Below are 20,251 nucleotides of genomic sequence, written 5' to 3'. Positions count from 1 at the left end.
GCTGAAAAGAGGCACGTGTCCATAAAGTTCTGCCTTTTTCACAACTGATTTTGCTGTTGACCAAAAAGAAGGCAAAAAAAACAGTTTGACGCACTTTCCAGTTTTGCAAGAAACAAAGAAAAAATTATTTCTTGACCCCCGAATCGCAGTCAGATCTCTCATTGAAACAAGAAGCTATTACCCCACTAATTAAATTGTTATCCCTGAATATTATGTTTTTTCAAGTATTTATACAATTGCTGTTTAAACATTTGTATAGACTCTGATAAAATCTCCGGTTAAGGCAGAGATTCCACATCCTTATTGTTCTTACTGTAAAAAACCCTTTCCTTTGCCTTAGACTAGATCTCTTTTCTTCCCGTCTCAATGTGTGACCTTGTGCTCTATGTATAGTAATGTTTATGAATAGATTTGCAGACAATGGTTTGTATTGTCCCGAATATATTTGTACAATGCTATCATATCCCCTCTGAGGCGCCGTTTTTCCAAACTAAACAGATTTAAATTTGTTAACCTTTCTTCATAACAAAAATGCTCCATTTGTAGCCTCTTCCACAGCTCTGCCTAGACGGCACAAAAAAGGGACATAAATGCCCATCGACAGAAAAGGGCTACAGGCACAGACTTCAGGCATCCTGCTGAATCTGCAGATGCATTTCTTCCAACCAGCGGGCACAAAACGCTGCGTCAAGGGAGCTGGGGCCTACTGCACACGTGACCAGAACCTCGCCAGAAAACTGACGGTGTGGCTGGAAGCGGGCTCGTGACTTACCACTGCAGACCCCCGGACGACATGGGATGGAAGTCCCACAAGCAAGCCTCAACGGCACTCACATCCCACCAAGATATAGGGAGCATTCTGCAAAACCCCCTGCCTGTATGGAATGCTACCGTTACCAATGTTCATGTTGCCTGTTTAACATGTTTCTTTCTCATTTTTCACAAGTTTTATTTTATTATGACAATAAACCTCTGACAAACCAATGTACTCTAGGCACTTAGCCTTTCAACTGGCCCTATCTGGCTCATACTGCGCTTTAGCTCCGACATACACCCCCCCCCCCCAATGCCCCGAGGGTCAGGGGCATAGCGAAAAATGGAGCACCCACCCACTTACACTGTACAAACCCACGGGTACTACATAGTCTCAGATCCCAATCACTAGGAACCGAGGCCTGCAAAGGCTCCAACAGCCAGGCTCCAAAAATACCTATCTCTCACATAGACAGTTTCTTAGCACTTAGCCCTAACTCCAACGCTTAATCCGGCACACTATACATAGACGTAAGGGACAGGAGGCTTTCTAGCACCACACCGATGCCAGTGCCACACTTCTACAGTCTAGATTGACTGATATGACACTAGCTTATACCCACATAAACACCACTGACATAGGCGACCGCCTCCATAAAACCACCCAGACCACTGTAACAAAAAAGGTGCACAGACCATCCTCACCCCAACGGCAGGATACTCAGACAATGTATTGTTTTTTGCAGATGCTGTTGTGGCATACCCAGAAATGTTTGTACTATTGATTCTGCACTAAAAAATAAAGAATTAAAAAAAAAAAAAAGCATAGCTATCATTGACAAGAGACTTTTCTATTCCATCCTGCCAAAGGCCACATTCCAAGTGCAAACCACAAGAAGCAGCTTTTCGTGTTCCCCTCACCATGACAAAATGCATGTCGAGTTAATAGGGGTCCATGTAGGGAGGAACATGGCTTGCAGCGGCAATAGAATGTCGTGCTCCTCATCACTCTTCTAGCAAGACTGTCAGAAAATAAATTTTAAGCTAAATACAGAAGCTGTATTCTACCAAAACAGATCTTTTGTGACTTAACTTGAATGCTCCTAGTCATCTGAGTTGATACATAAAATGTATTTATATTGCCTGTTTTTTTTTTTGTTTGTTTTTTTCTTTTATAACAACTTACAGAACTGATTAGAGTACCATCCAAATACTTGAATACAGATAGAGATAGACATAAACATTAAAGAGTGTTTGTGACGAATCAAGTACGAAAGACTGGTGACACTGGTGGAGCCATTGTTTGTAGTGTCGGTGGTACTGGTCGTGGCAGCATGAATGAGGAGTAGGTAGGCACCTCAAAGACGTCTGTTACTTCTTCCTCCTTCAGAAAGTGTATGGCTTGTCCTGGGGGCTACATAACAGCAAACTGTCATTCAATATTGAAAGACAACATTATAGTTTGGGGTGAGACAACAATCAATTCTATGGGGTTGAAGTACCCATCCGTTTCTATGAGATCACTGTTGATTGCTGTCCCCCATGAAATACCATATGCATGTGAAGATCCTCTTTCTGCAGGGAATTGGTCTTGCTCAGCTCGGATAAAACTAAATAAATCATTAAAAGCGGTAAATGACTTATAATAAAAAAAAAAAAATAACATAATTTAATTATAAATTAAATACAGTATCATAGATTGAGTATTGGCTGCCATCTTGGAAGAACCATTTTTCCGTAGGTGTGGTATAATTAGAAATGCATTTAAACTGGTTTTGTTTGTTTGTTTTTTATTGCAATCTTTGGGAGCAACTGCTGAAACTGATTTGAGGAAGGTTGAATCTGATGAACTTGAGTCTTTATTTATTCAGTCTTTATTCAACGTTTTTCTATGGGGAAGCTTGGAACTTTGTTCCTTTAATCGAAAACACAAATAATTTAATCATGTAGAATTGGCGTCATGAAAGGTAGCAACTGGTTCATTGGAAGGTGGAGCTATCCTTCAAATTAATGTGAAAAAAATTTCTAAAAGTGGGACAATCACCATGGAAGCTGGTGCATCTATTCTTTTCTATAAAGTGATTGCTCCAATTTAAAAATGTTATTACTTTTACTGCTTTGAGAAGTTTACAGTTACCTGTGTATCTGGTTGTTTAAATCTCTATAATTAACATTCAATACTCGACTACCGAGAATTCACTGTAGCATCCACAGGCATTGTTAGGGAGTGGCTTCAGTGACCAAAGGTAGATGGTACCTATTGATTGTATCTTTTCATATGGAGCAACCGCTAATCCAAGAAGCATTTCAAGGCCTCAGCACACTACTATTAGCCATGCTACCAGCATCAGTAGCTAGGTCTACAGCAGATGGAGAGAGAAAAATTGTGTATTAAGAGATGGGGAGGGAGATGCAAGAAGTTTAAAAGATAGAGGAGGAGTGAGCGAAAATAGGAACATTATCTTGGCTACTGCAATCTGCTTCTTAGTTGTCTTACGTATTCCTAACTTGGCCCGTTACAGGCTATAATGAATGCAGAGACGAGGGTCATCTTCTTGTCCACCTGCGCCTCCCACAACTCCCCCCACTGTCAGTACCTCCTTTGGCTTGCCATTAGATATAGAGCTTAATTTAAAATTCTGGTACTAACAAATCGCTACATAACACAGCTCCTACCTACATATCATCCCTAAAACAAAAGTATGTTCCATCCAGTACCCTAGGCTCTTCCGAAGACGGTAGACCTGCATCTGTCTTGATTTATTCATACTCTCACCACTGATGTCAACATTTTAGAACCCAGCAACACCTCTGACATAGTAAAAAAATGCTTAAAACAATCATTTTGTTAACTGGTTACCCACAATCAAAGCATTGCTCTTCCCTGTGATAAACAAAAGGTTAATCCTCCCAAGTCAGCTCACTCTGGTATGAGATACATTTTAACTGAAAAGTCTTTGCTGAATCATAATTATATCTGGCACTGATGTCTTATAATAGCCATCCGCAAAAGTAATCACAAATGTTCTCTGAAGACAATAGTATTCCATCACAAGGCAATTTACAGAAGTGGCTGACATTCATCAGTCCGCACAAAACGTCTGTGACAGGCCAGCATTAATAGTGGGTTACTGCACCGAGCCAGGCTTCAAATAAATGGAAGGAGATTTTTAAAGTGAAAGTAATAACACTCTGAAATGAGATAACTGAGGAAATGAGAGATATTGTACTAATAGACTGTGTTGCTTTATATCAGGAGTTTGTTTTTTTTTAACTGCTAATGTAAAATTTGTATTTTTTATTTTTTTAAACGGTAATAATTAGATTTGCCATAAACTCATGGTTTTCAGACATGACAACACCCACGACAATCAGAGATTTGCATGAAAAGTTTAGCAGTATTTTTTCTAGCACTTCAGAAGCACACGATGTACACCGAGCCAGCTCATTTTATCAGCTTATCTTAAGAGGATGAGAGCAATGATTGTCCCTTGCATATGAGATGCTCTGAAATTGGTGATATTTTTCACTCACATCTTTCTGATTCTTGAACATAGAAGAGAGGGACCAAGGAATAATAAAGATCTAGCTAAATAAATGAGTGCAGAAGGTATCGGGCACAATTTATGCTTAATTAATATACAATGGCTATTGCATGAAATCAGCATGTCTGCACAGTTTTTGACAGCATTTCTAGTGTCTCTAAGCTACAATTTATACAAACTTTGGGATTGTTAAAATAATTTGTTCAAATTTTTCTTCTTTGGATTTTTTTTTGTAGGGTCAGTTGTCTTGGTTTCCTTAGTAGTTTTTTTGGTGCACTTGTATTCTTTATTGTCATTGCTTGTAAAGTACTTGGCAGTCCGTTTCTGTTGTTTGTTTGCTACAGTATTGTCTCTGTCTGTATTGTAGTTGGCTGGACAGTGCCACTATGCGTTTCCATTCTATCTTGCTATTAGGTCACTTGGTAGGGTTGCAGTTGGCCAAGTGCATGTCATTGCTTTACATTTTATTCCAATAGATATATATATACAATGCCAAAATACCTGAGTATTGCAGTAGCAATGATACCTTTTTTTTTTTGTCTAACATAATATTTAAAAGACAAGCTTTTCGAGAGTTTTCCTCTATTCCTCAGGTCTGAAGCAATATTGAGACCCGAGGAAGAGAGAAAACCTCTCGAACATTTGTCTTTTAAATATTATGTTAGCCTAATAAAAAAGGTATCATAACATACTGCAATGCTCTGGTATTTTGGCATCTTGTCTACTGGACTAACACGGCTAATCCAGTTTACACTATATATATATATATAAATATATGAAGCATTGCCTTGCTTTATTTAGTGTAAAATATGTTATTGTAGGATCTGTATGTTTCATAAAAGGCCAATTGCTTGCAACCTGTTCAAAATTCAAAGTGCAAAGCATTGCCTCTGCATATCTCCTTGAAAACATATATAAAATATGTATCTTAATAACAAATTTCTAATTATGATTAAACAAACAACTGCGGAGTGTCACAGCCATGGGAAACTGGTGGTAAACGTACTTATGTGCAAAAAATAATCCTTTTTCTGTATATACATAAATCATTGATAAAATTAATTTGTTGCAGGAATTCTTTGTGGGCTTGTAGACGAAGTGTAAATACCCATGTGTTTCTTTATAAGAAGCTTCAAGTATCATTGTGCTGTTCTTACTTCATTTCTAGGAGATTTTCCAAAACGTAATTGCGCTGAGTTTGATGAAACAGACAAGCCAGCATTATACTGTTGGTCCTGGAAGATTTTGCAAGCTATAAATATATCTGTGGCTAACCGATAGGAAAGAACTTGGCACTTTACTAAGCAGCATATCCCAGAGAGGGAATTAAAATGATACACAAAGGACCAATGATTCCAAAGATGTTCCCACACACAGATTCCATTCAGCTGATTAGTCTCACGTATTCTGCCTCACGGTTTGAGTTCCAATAAGAATGTAAGATTCCCAACACGGGTTTTCATGCACCTCTGAGTCAGCTCGTTTAGGCCCTGGGGAGATAGCGCAGCTAAGCGGACAAGGGCACATGTAGGAGTGTGGGGATAGATGCATAGCATTGGTTGGAAAGAGTCTGTGGGTGGAATTATGTTCTGTGTAAGACAGTGTGGGGGAGGTCTTACCTCAGTGCCACTTGGGATTCGGGCCAGCAAACAGCTTCCTGTCCTCCTGCTCCTGTTTGCCTGGGCCTGCAGGTTACACAGCTTGATGGTTGAGGCTCTCTGGCTTCCCTCAGGGCTGCTGCAGCGTGGATGGTGGCCGGCACCTGTGGGAACAATTGGCAAGCATTAATGAGGTATGGCTACCGGTGTGGGCCCCCCCCCCGCGGCCTACCTCCCCCTGGAGCACCCCCTGTGGTCCCCCCTGCTGCCTCCCCTGGAGCACCCCCTGCGGTCTCCCCTGCTGCCTCCCATGCGGTCCCTGCCCCTGGGGGCCGCACCAGCTCTGGCAGGCGTTCCCACCCGCCTGCCAGACTCTCCCCTGATCCCACTCCTCAGGCCCGGTTGATGAGGTGGAGCCCGGGCGCGAGGCATCAACAGGACCGCGTGTCTGGGGGCTCCAGACACGCGGCCTACCAACAGGGGCCTGGATTTGAGGCTTTCTGCGGCTGCGCGCGTGGCACGGCCTTCTGCCACGAGGCCTGCCACTGCCGCGCGGCCTGCAGCCTCCTTTGCCGCCCGGCCTGGTACTCCCAGGCCCTACCGCCGCGCGGCCTGCTGTGTCCACAGCCACGCGGGCCCTCACTGCAAGGACGGGGATGCGGCCTGCTACTGCCGCGCGGCCACCTGGGGCAGCTGCCGCGCGGCACACACACATGGGCCCCCTACCACACCATCCGCCCCGGCCACCAGCGCTGGATTGCGGGCCGGGGGCGGTGGGCGGCGGATTCAGCTCTTCGGGCGGCCGCCCGGCACCAGTCCAGGTCCCCCCGCGGCCGGCGGGGGGTTGGGGCGGTGAGTAGGCCCCCGCGGGCCGCGCGGGGTACCTTAGTACCGCCGTTTGGGACTGGGGGGGTTCTCTTTGCCTGTCGGGAGCCTCCTCTGCCGGTGAGGAAGGCTCCCAGGGCTCTGTCTCCCCTTCTTCTTCTGCCAGGGGACCCAGCTTTCCCTTTTTTGGGCCCCCTGGTCCCCCCTCTTCTTCCTCATTTTCTGCTTCCTCCCCCCCCCCTCTCCTCTAGTGGGCCTGCCCTCTCCCCTCCTTTTTCCTCTCCTATGTTTTCTTTTCCCCTCCCCTGGGTCTCCATTCCCTTTCTGTCTACCCCTCTATGTTCTCCCCTCCCCCTCTATCTAGCCTGGTCCCCCTCCCCCCCTCTATCTAGCCTGGCCCCCCCCCCCCCCTCTATCTAGCCTGGTTCCCCCCCCTCTATCTAGCCTGGTCCCCTCTCCCCCCCCACCCTGCAGGTCACTTACCTCGGCCGTCTCCTCTGGGGCGTGGGCTCTCCTCTTCTCCACTGCTCTCTCCTCTGGACTCTGCTGCAGTTCTTGGATCCCTCCAGCAGGTGGCGCCTGGTTCACAGCTGTTGTTTTCTGTGGATGCTGGTACTGCTGTTTCTTTGCCTCATCCTTCTGCGTCTGGTGAGTACTATCCCCCCTCTTTTAGCGCTTCGCGTGCATACGTTGTTCCTTCTTTGTTTAGTCTGGTGCTCCTAGCACGGTAATATTAAAAAAAAAAAAAAAATATTAAAAAAATACAAAAAAAAAAAAAAAAAATACAAAAAAAAAAAATAATAATAATAATAACAGAAATAATAATAATAAAAAAAGAAGAAAGCAAACAAACAAAAACAAAAACAAAAAAAACAAAAGAGAAGTAATTTGCAGTACAACAATTAATTGTGTCCATTACCGAGTGGAATGAATTAAACGACAAACACATAGCAGAATATACAACCGTGATTACACTGTCCGGTGAATATTCAAAGCAAAACAAAAACTAATCAAAAAAAAAAAAAAAAAAAGAAAAGAAAGCAAATGTAAACATGTGTGTATGTATGTGTATGTGTGTGTGTATATGTATATATATGTGTATGTATGTATATCTATATATCTATCTATATATGAACGAAGAATGTTTGGGTTCGAGGACCGCGCTCCCCCCCCCCCCCTTCGTTTCAGTATGTCTTATTTGTTTAGGTACACTTTCCCGTATCATAGGTTTAGGGACGCTTTCCTGCAGCGTCTAGCGCAGCTGTTAGGGCCAGCGGAGCCTCCCAGGTTCACGTGACTCTGGGTGTTGCTGAGCTACTATGGCCCGCTTGGCTTGCGCGTAATAATAGGGAGCGGATGGGGGAGAGTTTTTTTTTATTGATGGTATGTTCCCTCCTGCCACGGGGGGTCCCTTGTCTAAGAAGGACTTTAGGGGCTCAGGGAGGGTCGTGGCGGGTACATCCCATGGCGCATATTCGGGTGCACCGCGTGTTATGGTTGGCATGGTCAGGGAGAGGGCTCCCTGACAGTGATGAGTGGTTCTGCGATCGAGATGCTCTCGGGACGCATATCGTCCCTGGGAGGAACTGGTTTGGTGGTGGATACGTTTTGCACTGTCATCCGCGGTTGGCAGTGCGACCCTTCTTGGCCTGGGACCTCAGCACGGTGCGTTTTGATCTCTGCTATCTGTCGGCTCGGTGCAAGGCCCGCAGTCCATGTGTAGGTCCATCGCCTGAAGTCCGCTCTGCGGGTCCCCCCCCTTTGGGATATGGTGCCCATGGGGGAGCGGGGTCAATATCGCCAGATTCTTTCTTTACTCAGTTGTTGTTTCCTTCCAGGGGCTGGGTTTGGGATGGCGGGGCTGCGGGGCCATGGGGCCTTGCTGATGAAGGCAGCTGTGGGATAGTTTTTTCCGGCTGCTGCCGGTACGCCCGTCGGGTTATTGTTTCCAGGCGTTGTTTCTGACAGTCAGGATAAGGTGGCTCTGTGCTTCCACGTGAGTGCTCCCGACGTCGCTTCTGTGTGGGGCCATCAGTGTCGCGTTTCCGCTCTCTGCTGCCGCAGTGTTTTCTTGGAGTAGTGTTTTGGAGTTTTGGAGTTCCGTGGCCCAGGCCTTATCCGTGGGTACGTGCGGTAGTCTCCTGGATAGTGGGATCCATTCCTGCAAAGGGGACATCCGTTGCCCCTGACTACCGGTTTGGGACATCAGGTAGGAGGCGTTGGTGGTTTTGATGGCGATGTGGGTTGTGGCTGCGTTACCGTGGGCTCTCCTGGGTAGGCTGGGCTTTGCTGGTGGGGGTTGCCCTTGGGACTGTATGGGGTTCCTTCTGGGCCTGCTTTTCCGCTGGCTTTGTGCAATCTGGCCTTCTAAGTCCTTGCCGCTGGCTTCCAGCTGTTTGCCGCTGCGGCAGGTTTGGGGGTTTTGGGCCATTTGGGCTCTCGTGGTGTGCTGACTCTTGCCCATTGCGCGGGCTCTGGCGGACTTTGGTGTTCTCAGAGCTCCCCCTTTCCTGGTAGCATGGTAGGCATGGGGTACCCAGCTCACGAACGAGTGGGTGGGTTTTTTCCTTGGGGACCATCATGGGGGGGTGCTGGCTGTCTTTATCGTGTGTCGATAACCGCTTCCCCGGTGTTACTCTGGTACTCTGGTTGCGGCACTTGGCTCGGAGTAGCTTGGGCTAGGGGCGGCTGGTCCGGGGTTTTTGTCCGGTTATTCCCATTGTGTTAGCCGATGCTCTGTCTTGTTCATTATAGGGTGCGGTGTCGATTTATAAGGCAGTGGAAGGGTGGTCGCTTGGTCCACCGGTCTGATGAGACGGGTCCGTGGGTTGATCTCTGCGGCGGCGTGGTGGCCCGCTCCAGTAAGGTGGGAGTGATTGGGACGGATGGGAATGTTTTTGTGGGTTCCGGGATGGGTCTGCTCATCTACATGTTTGGTTACGGGTGTTGGGGGCGATTTCTGCGATTGGCTGGGGTCGGTTTCCCGTTCATGTTACGGTCGCCGGCAAGTGGGTGGAATTCTTAGATGTTGCGGGGTTGACTTTCTATCCTCCTGAGGTAGAGGGAATGCACGGGGTTATGGTTGGGCTCCTTCCATGCTGTAATGGGTTCCAGGATAGTCTGCGATATACCGTTCGATCGGGGGCAGTGCAGGGTTCCGTCCTTTGCCTGTTTTTCATTGGGAGTGCTGTTCCGTCCCCTGTATTGTTCAGCCTTCTCACCCTGCTTGGTTCTAGGAGATGGGTTTTTCACCCCCGCATCCATTTAGTCGGGGTGTTCCTCTTGGGGGCTCGAATTCCTGGATAAGGATGGTGGGGAATTCAAGGGGCATTTATTTTGGTTGGGGGCGTCTATGGACGCCACCAGGCTGGTCGTGCCTGCGCCAATGGTTCAGAGGGCTCGAATGGTGGGAGTCAGGGTGGTGGGTTCCTTGGGTTCGCCTTGCTGGTCTCTGACTGGATTTATCTCCGCGGTACGGTCCCCCCTCCACCCCGGACGGGGGAGGGTGGGATTTTCGTGTGTAATTTGGGCCAGGAGGCGAGGGCGAGTGGTTGGATCTTCCACCTTTGGGAGCGGAGGTTCGGTGGTCTGGCGCCGGATACGTGAGGGGGGTGTGGCTCCTCCTCATACGAGGTCAGCTGTCCCGCCTCGTGGGGTACCAAGGGTTTTGTCATCCCTGGGTGGCATGACATGGGTCGGTAACGGTTTCGGACTTGGGTGCTCTTCAATATGGACATGTTCCGCATTATGTTTCTTCCCCAAGGTTCTCGGGGGCTATCGCCCTTTCCTGTTGGCAGTGCGCCCAATCAAATCACATCAAATGGAAACCCTGCTATAAATCTGCATTATATGCCTGTAATTCACTAGAACAGGTTAAACCAGTGACTCCCAAACCTGTCCTCAAGGCACCCCTGCCAGTCCAGGATTTAGGGATTACCCAGTTGCGTCTAAGGTGTTTTTAGAGAAAAGACAAAACACCCTATGCACCCTAAATCCTGGATTGGTAGGGGTGTCTTGAGGACTGGTTTGGTAACTACTGGGTTAACCCCTTAAGGACACATGACATGTGTGACATGTCATGATTCCATTTTATTCCAGAAGTTTGGTCCTTAAGGGGTTAAACAGATCCCTCTGAAATGTTGTCACATGTTTCCCTTTTTATAGAAGGGGTGAAAATGAAAACATTTCTAGATAAGAGTTTGGTTTCCTTATGGTCAGCCCACAGACAGGGAAGCAAAAATGTCCACTATCACCTCGGATAAGACAGTGAATAAAATTGCATGGTTGTAATTAGATTGGCAGGGTCAGAGACTTCGTGATAGGGCCAAACAGCAGACTCATTGACAGGACTATACTGTTTGACTGTTAGACACACGAAGGGGCTGTAGGCACACTCTGGATAATAAGGAGATACATTTACTAAGTATTGGAGTTTTGCCAATCTTCAGCATAAGCTTTTATGGATGAGTCTTGGCGCAGCCTTAGGCTGTCCCTAGATTTAAGTGGATCACACCCTTGTTACTAATACTCACTGTTACCAAGCAAAGCGAGAAACCTGCTTGATAGAGAGTAAATTATTTTATAACATTCTAACCAGGAAACCGGGAAACATCTAATAGTTGATTAAAAGGAATATGTTCAGATTGTTTTACTAATGACCTGTAAGTGCAAAGACAACATATGTCTGTTGTATGTTATTGAAGTGATACGTCTGCAAAGAGCTGATCCTTGTCTTATGTTAGTGAAAATTACAGAGGGGGTAATGAATGTTAGGTCAGTATTGGCTGCAGAGAAGCAACCAGTTTGACTACTTACATTGGGAGGCACCTGGGCACTCCTAGCACTATAACCACTGCAGCAAGCTGTAATGGTTATGGTGCTTGGAGTGTTTCTTTAAAAGGCTGGGCCACCAATTCTGTGAGAATTCACACAACTTTGAAACTGATTTCTAACTTGTGTTATCTTGTTTTTCACATCATGCTTCATTTTCTTCTAAATGCATTTGAAGCATTTACCAATTGCTTTAATTCATAATAAGTCCTTTCACACATTGCATTGGAGAAAGATAAACAGGAACATTTGGGGAGATTTATCAGTGTCGCGGACAGTTTCTGGCACAATCAATCAAAAATTTCAGGTTATTTATGTCCGTTGCTTTCTTAGTGCCGTAACCGACATTTTTGAATGCGTGACATCACAATCTTTCCCTTACTTTTACCACAAGAAAAAAAGCACTGGTTAACTTCTCCAATTATCTGCTACTCTGCATTTGGTGTTTTTTTCTGAAAATTATAATTCTGCAAAAAACAAAACAAAACAAAAAAAAGATGGAATTTTTGTAAAACCGACACTTTTCAGACCCTTTTAGAATAGTTTGTTAAATGCAATCAGATTAAAGACCAAAATGAAAAATACTTTTCAGAACACTTTCATGAAACCCTTCCCAGTTTTCAGTTTTTTTTCACCTATTTAAATGATCTCTCTATGCTGACTACTTGGTGCAAATGACGATGCATTTATAATAATGATCGACAGCCAGGGTAGAGGTAATTATTTGAAAGATAGAGGTAAATACAGCAGAGTGAATTTCTACATTTCATTTTATTTTTCAGACCTCGCAAACATATACTTGTTAAAAATATGGGATAAGTAAACCTGGAAAGTAACATTTTGCCATTAGCATCTGTAGAAATAATGGATAACAATGGGACATTGGAAACATAAGTATATACAGTCTGTCACAAAAGCGAGTTCTTTCCTCACATTTTTGTAAATATTTTATTATATCTTTTCATGTGAAAAGACTGAAGAAATGACACTCTGCTACAATGTAAAGTAGTAAGCGTACAGCCTGTATAACAGTGTAAATTTGCTGTCCCCTCAAAATAACTCAACACACAGCCAAAATAAAACACAAGCAGTTCCCCATTCACACCTGAGACCTTGTAACACTAACGAGTCACATGACACCAGGGAGGAAAAATGGCTAATTGGGCCCAATTTAGACATTTCCACTTAGCGGTGTACTTACTTTTGTTGCCAACGGTTTAGACATTAATGGCTGTGTGTTGAGTTATTTTGAGGGGACAGCAAATTTACATTGTTATACAGGCTGTACACTCAGGGCTGGTGCAAGGATTTATGCTGCCCTAGGCAAAGATCCATTTTGCCACCCCCTCATGTCATGACATACACTCACTCATTGACACACACACACACTCACTGACATACATACTCATTCACTCACTGACAAACACACACACACACACACACACACAGGCAGACACTCACTGACACACACACACTCACTGACAGTCAAACACTCACCTCCCTGGGGTCCAGTGTGGGGCAGCTCCTCCAGCACGCTGTTTAGTATGCCGGAATGACGCCATATTCCAGCTCTCGGCATGGCAGAAGGTGTGCGAGGGAGGAGTGAGAGGCTGCAAGAAGAGCCTCCCTCACCGCCTTCCTGCTCCGTCCCCCTCTCCTCCGGGTACCGGCATTTTTTGACAGAGCAGGCACCTGCCATCAAGGTAAGAGGTGCCTGCTCTGCCTTACCTAATACAGGTTTGGGGGCGCCCTGAGGTGGCAAGGGATCCTCTGAGCGCCTTGAGGATCGTCCCGGTGCTGGGGATGGCTCAAGAGCCGCTCTCCCAGCGCTGAGGCCCCAGACAGTTGGATCCCACCAACATCCCGGTGGGTGCCCCCAGCAGGCCGGTGCTCTAGGCGAATGCCTAGTTCGCCTAACGGTGGCGCCGGCCCTGTGTACACTTACTACTTTACATTGTAGCAGAGTGTCATTTCTTCAGTGTTGTCACATGAAAAGATAGAATAAAATATTTACAAAAATGTGAGGTGTGTACTTACTTTTGTGAGATACTGTATGTTTTTAGACCCAAATATATGAATGGTAGGATAGTTCAAACTGAAGATAATACTTGTTTATTTTCTAAACCTTTAGAAAATGATTGCTTCATTGCTGAATACTTTTATAATAACAATAATTTTAGCTGATTGATCATTGGTCATATTTTGCAAGCAGATTTGTTGTTGGGAAAAGTAAGGGCATTTAAGCAGCATGACATAAGTTAAAAACAAAAAAAATGACGGGTCTGTGCAATGAATAACACTTGGCAGGCCTGACACACGGATAATAAAAGATGGCAGATTTTCACAGTGAAAAGGGCTTTGACAAGTGACTCATGGTTTCCTTGTTCAGACCACTAATAGGGCTTTCTGTATAAGACACAGCTTCTTAGATCAAGGCTCTGGATGAAGTTTCTTTCTGAAAGAGTGCTGGTGATGTGCCCTTTCACCATAAAGTTGATTACCTCTGGGCTTCAGGAAAGGCTAACACTTGGCCTACCATTATATTGGCTTTAGGCCCTAGGCCTGCCATTTTGTACAACTCAGTCATGGCCTCTAAAGCTATTTTATGCATTTCTTAAAGGACCACTATAGGCACCCAGACCACTTCAGCTCAATTAAGTGGTCTGGGTGCCAGGTCCCTCTAGGGTTAGCCCGGCCTGCTGTAAACATAGCAGTTTCAGAGAAACTGCTATGTTTACATATGGGTTAATCCAGCCTCTAGTGGCTGTCTCATTGACAGCCGCTAGAGGCGCTTCCGCGCTTCTCACTGTGATTTTCACAGTGAGAAGACGCCAGCGTCCATAGGAAAGCATTGAGAATGCTTTCCTATGGACTGACTGAATTCACGCGCGGCTCTTGCCGCGCATGCGCATTCAGCCGATGACGTCCAAAGGAGAGAGCCCGGCGCTGGAGCATAGTAAGTGTTTAACCCCTTCCTCCAACTTCAGCCCGGCAGGAGGGGGGCCATGAGGGTGGGGGCACCCTCGGGGCACTATAGGGCCAGGAAAACTAGTTTGTTTTTCTGGCACTATAGTGGTCCTTTAAGTTCGCCCAAAGGTAGAGCCACAGGCAGGGCCTACCTTTTTGGCAACCCTGTCTTATGTATACATAAGGTACAGAGTGATTTCTGCATTGGTGCAGTAAGTAGGGGATGAAAGGGTGAACTTGCCATTCTACAAAAACCTAGTGAGGGGTAGAAATTAAACAGACTTTCTCTTATCAATTAAAGGAACACTATAGTGCAAGGAAAGCAAACTCGTTGATACTCTGAATATTCCACTTTTTATACCACTTTTTCTGTATGCGCTCAAGTTGCCATAAACTAAACCTGTACAGCAAGGTTAGCAAGGGTAAACCTCAACTGCCAATTTTAGTGTACAGTACGTAACCATGAACATTTATAAGATATTAGTTATATGTATTTCATTTCTAACTATGTCAGCTCACAACCAAGCATACTCTTCCAACCCATATATATGATTATTCCAAACTAATGTATACCTGTTAGCCTCTAGGGAAATAAGTTATACACTTATGACCAACCTATCCAGAAGTATACATAAAAACATGTACACAAACTCAATCTCTGATATATACGTGTATGTGTGTATACACTTATACAGATGTATGCAACATACAAGTTTATGAAAATACAAACCTGTGATCCTAACATTATAGTGTCGCTCTGCCCTGCCTCCCTAACCCCCTGCCCCCCACCCTGGCAAAAAATAAAAGGTTTAGAAAAAGTACTTTTTCACTTACCTGATCCAGCACCAAAGCCCCTCTTTTCAGCTTCTTCTCCTACAACATCAGCCAATGGGGGGTACATAATGCGCATGTGCAGTGAGCACACCGCGCAAAGAAGACCTTCTCCATATGAAAGCATTGAATCAGTGCTTTCCTATGGGGATTTAGAAGATGCTGCATGTCCTCATGCACAACGTGATTATGTCAGCATCGTTTCATGGAGTCAAGCCACTAGAGGCAGGCTTAGTCCTTTACCCTGTGTGACGAAACGCCTTTTGTCACCGTATTTTCCCCTGGCTGTTGCAGGAGCCTGATTGCCAGCCTCCTGCCTCATGACTATGGCCCTGGGTTGTATGGCCCTTTACAAACATTCTTTGGGCTAATGGATTTTTATTATGCTGCTGCTGGCCCTTTAAGAACCATCTGGGGCCATACTGTGACTTTTGGGAACAATGCCCCTTTAAGACTATGGCCCCTGGAAGATATTACCTGTTAAAGACTATTTTAGCAGATTGGATTTTAAAAGACTTGCTGCCCCTTTAAATTGTATTGGAGCAGTTCTGCAGCCGAAGTAGTCGAAGTGGCCGCCATTCGACAAACCAACACGTGGCGGCGGCCATCTTTGTTCATTCGAACGAGGTCAGCGGTATGTGTAGCCAAATCCATGGAACTGAAATGGGCTACACATTTCAACGAACACCGCTGACCCTTACCTTCTCCTGCACTGAGTTTTCAGCTGCAGAGACTAAGTCCCGTTCAAATATTCAAACGGCCCCGTTCGTGCATTCGAATGGACTTAGTCATTTTTCTGTGTAAAATATACCGACCGCACAGCCCAAATCTATGGAACTGTTTTGGGCAGGAAAATGTGCTGGCGGTCGGTCATAAAGGACTTCCACCTAACTTTTTATGTACTGGAGGGATTTGTATGATTTGTGGTTATGTTTATATTTAAAGTATGCTGATTCTGAATATTTATGTTTTATGTGAATATGATGCATATTTTTGTTTTTTTGAAGTTACAGTGTATGTATAAAAAGTGTATTTTTCCTGCCTGTGATAAATTACATTAACCCATTGTGTTCAGTAATTATATCACAGGCAAAGGGGAGGGATTGTATGTTGGTGCTGGGTGTGTTTTACGGTTTGAATGTAAATGATTGGTTGTACTGTGTCCCACCCTGTGGGATGTCCCCTTGCATGGGGACTTGCATAAAAGCCAGTGCATGGTCATTAAAAGTTCAGATCATCTTGGACCTTCATGACGTTTCGGCTCATGTTTGGGGGATTGGAGAACTACACTCTGGGGATTGCTATAATCACTATACTCCCCAGGGTATACTCACTAAACTCTGGTAAGAGCTTGTTTTTGTTCCTGCTCTCTGGAATTCGGAGAGGTCCACCTACTGGAAGCTGGACCCTGGTCTTGGGCCCAGAGTGGGTGGAGACGGCGAGACCCCAACCAAGCTGCGGTGTTTTGTGGGGTCTGCAGTGGTTATGGTGTCGGGCAGAGTGCTTGGAGTCCTTGGAAAGCAATAGGAGCATCCATCAGCGGAAGGTACCCGGTCGGGGCGCCAGCGGTTCCGTTACACCCTGCAATATCAGGGACTGTGCACCAAGACCATGTCAATGAGAGAAAGGGGTCTGGGTGCCTAAATATGGGGCTTTCGATGCTGCTCTGGCTCTTATCCTCTTGGATCTTCTCCCAGATTCCTGTATCTTCATCTGAATTTCTGCCTGCCATTTGAAACTCAGGATATCAAAAATAAGAAGCTACTTCTCTCCCTCCTGTGAGCATCATTCCTCTTCTATCAGTCTCCCTTTATAAATAGTGTAGCCACCAACACTACTCTACAAATCTCGGGTTATTTCTTTGCTCTTCCTTCTTCACACATCACTTACGGTAAGTCTCCAAATCCTGCTGCTTCCACCTTAAAAACACAACTCTAATCCTCATCTTTTTAACTAGACTTGTGCAAAACTGCCTTCAGTCTGGTTTGTCCTAATCAAATGCCTTTTCATCCATGTACAGATGAATTGATTCATCCAAGAGTCTCCATGTGGAGTCTTCTTCATCCACAGGTAAATCCTAGACAGATCGATTTGTTCAGATATGGATTAAAAGGCATTTGATCAGACAAACAAGTCTATTTTCAACCCAACATGCAACCAAGTGCTTGTTCATGCACTGGAGAATTTAACACACCAATCCTTGGCCTTAAATGTGCAAAATTCCTGCTTAAAAACAATTAGAAATAGTTTAACTAGGATTATTGCCGATATCTGCCTTTTTCATTACCAACTTCCCCATCAATCCTTATTATGGCCTCTTACATCATTCAGAATTAAATTCAAATTCCTAGTACTCTCCAACATTGCAATCAAATATTCAACATGGTACATTACTAAATAATGTGGCATGTGTTTATCCTAAAATATTTGTATGTCTAAATCCCTGATTCACATGAAATACACCTTGTTTTCTATGTCTGCAGAAACGATTGAGCAATCTTAATCCTATTTACGTAATTCAATGTGAAGCTGAAAGTATTTCTCTTTTATATCCATTCCCCATAGACCCGGCTACCTACCAATCATAGTAAATTTTCGACGGTTTGAGAAACCATTTGCCCGACATATAAAGGACTTTTTTTTGCATTTTGGTAGGTAATGACTAATGACTAAGTGGTAATCCTATTGGGTGCTCGATATTAAAATGATGTGCTAATAACAGATTATTTTTATCTGTTGGCATATAGTACAAGTTTGTGGCTAATGTTTTATGCATGTAGAGTGGTTAATAATAGATGAATCTCTGAATATATCCTACAAAACAACACCACCTCAAAAAGAAACAGGAATAACAGCCTTTTGCGTATATTTATTGGTGGAAGCTTTGCCCAGACACACCTAGTTTCTTTATAAAGAGCAATAATAGCAAAAGGTATTGAGAACAAAATAAGAACCGGAAACTCTCAATCCAATTAAAATCAAAATACATTTTGTTGCCTCTTAGGGCATTGAAAACAAGAATATATCCATAAAAGCCACACCAATGAAAGTAAAGGTGCCACAGCTGGTCGAGCAAACGATAGCACAACATACAGTGATAAGTCACAACATTAAAACCAACTGCCTAATATTGTGTAGGTCCCCTTTTTGCTGCCAAAACCATTCTGATGCGTCGAGGACTCCACAAGACCTCTAAATGTGTCCTGTGGTATCTGTCACCAAGACATTAGATCCGTTAAGTCCTGCACATTGTGACGTAGGGTCTCCATGGATTGGATTTGTTGTTCCAGCACATCCCACAGATGTTCAATCCGATTGAGATCTGGGGAATTTACAAAGGCAGCACCTTGAACTCTTTGTCATGTTCCTCAAACCATTCCTAAACAATTTTTGCAGTGTGGTCGGGAGCATTAGCCTGCTACAAGAGGCCATTGCATGAAGGGGTGTCACTGATCTGCAACAATCTCTAGATAGGTCGTATGTGTCAAAATAACATCCACATGAATACCAGGACCAAAGGTTTCCCAGAGCATAGCACTGTCTCTACTGGCCTGCCTTCTTCCCATAGTGCATCCTGCTGCCATCTTTATCCCAGGTAAATAACGGGCACACACCCAGCCATCCACGTGATCTAAAAGGAACTGTGATTGAAAAGACAAGCCAACCTTCTTCCATTGCTCCATGGTCCAGTTCTGACATTCAAATCTCCATTGAAGACGCTATTGACAGTGAACAGGGGTCATCATGGACACTCTGACCGGTCTGTGGCTCCACAGGTGTGATTTACTGCAGCAAACTGTGATGCGCTGTGTGTTCTGACACATGTCTATCATGGCCAGCATTACGTCTTTTAGCAATTTTAGCTACAGCAACTCTGTGTGATCGAACCAGACAGGCTAGCCTTTGCTCCCCATGTGCGTCAATGAGCCTTGGACGCCCATGACAGCGATGGCGGTTGACTGGTCGTCCTTCCTTGCACTACTTTTGGTAGGTACTAACTATTGCATATTGGGAACACCCCACAATACTTGACGTTTTGGAGATGCTCTGACAAGGCATCTAGCCTTCACTATTTGTCAGAGTCACTCAGATATTTTCACTTGACCATTTTTCCCTGCTTCCAACACATGAAATTCAAGAAATGGCTGTTCACTAGCTGCTTAATATATCTAACCCCTTGACAGGTGCCATTGTAACAATGTAATCTACATGACATCTATATATGCTGTTCAATCTTATGTTCAACATGCTGTGGCACATTTATACTCCCTGATTTGGCTTTTTGATGTTTTAATGCCATGAGGGTCAAATAAATGCCTTTCAATTTTTATTGAATCACATAGACATTGCAGTAGTCAGTGGCATACTAAGAGGATGTGGGGGTGGGGGGGGGGAGGTGGTCTGCCCCAGGTGCCACAAGGTGGGGGGAGGGGAGGTGCCACCAGGGCTGGCCAGGCTTGGGGAGGTGTGGCATATTTATGTTTGCATTCTATCTCTTCAATCTGAGGATGGACAAGGTTAAGTGACATTGGTTATCCCTCATGTGTCTAGCCCTTTGTTGAATGAGATAAACCCTGATCACAGTCTTACATGCCTTCCACACTAGAGGGGGAGATTAACTCCCAAACTAGTTCTCAAAAAAATTTTGGTGGAGGGTTTTTCAGAGACCACCGCTAATCTGAAGGTTATCAAATAAGTTTCATTAAGTTGCCATTGCAGCAATTTTGGTTTATGAAGAGGTGAAAAAGTACTGGGGAGTCATCCGGTCCACCAGCAGTCTGAGCAGTGTGATCCGAGCAGTCCGACAGACCATATAGAGATAGTTTCATATTGTGTAGATATCAGGAGGGGTGAATATCTTATCCAATGAGGAAGCCAAGTATGGATCGAAATGTGCATTAA

The sequence above is a fragment of the Pelobates fuscus genome, chromosome 3 (assembly GCF_036172605.1).
Source record: "Pelobates fuscus isolate aPelFus1 chromosome 3, aPelFus1.pri, whole genome shotgun sequence".
In the NCBI taxonomy this organism is placed as follows: Eukaryota; Metazoa; Chordata; class Amphibia; order Anura; family Pelobatidae; genus Pelobates; species Pelobates fuscus.
Note: the sequence above shows the minus strand (reverse complement) of the source record.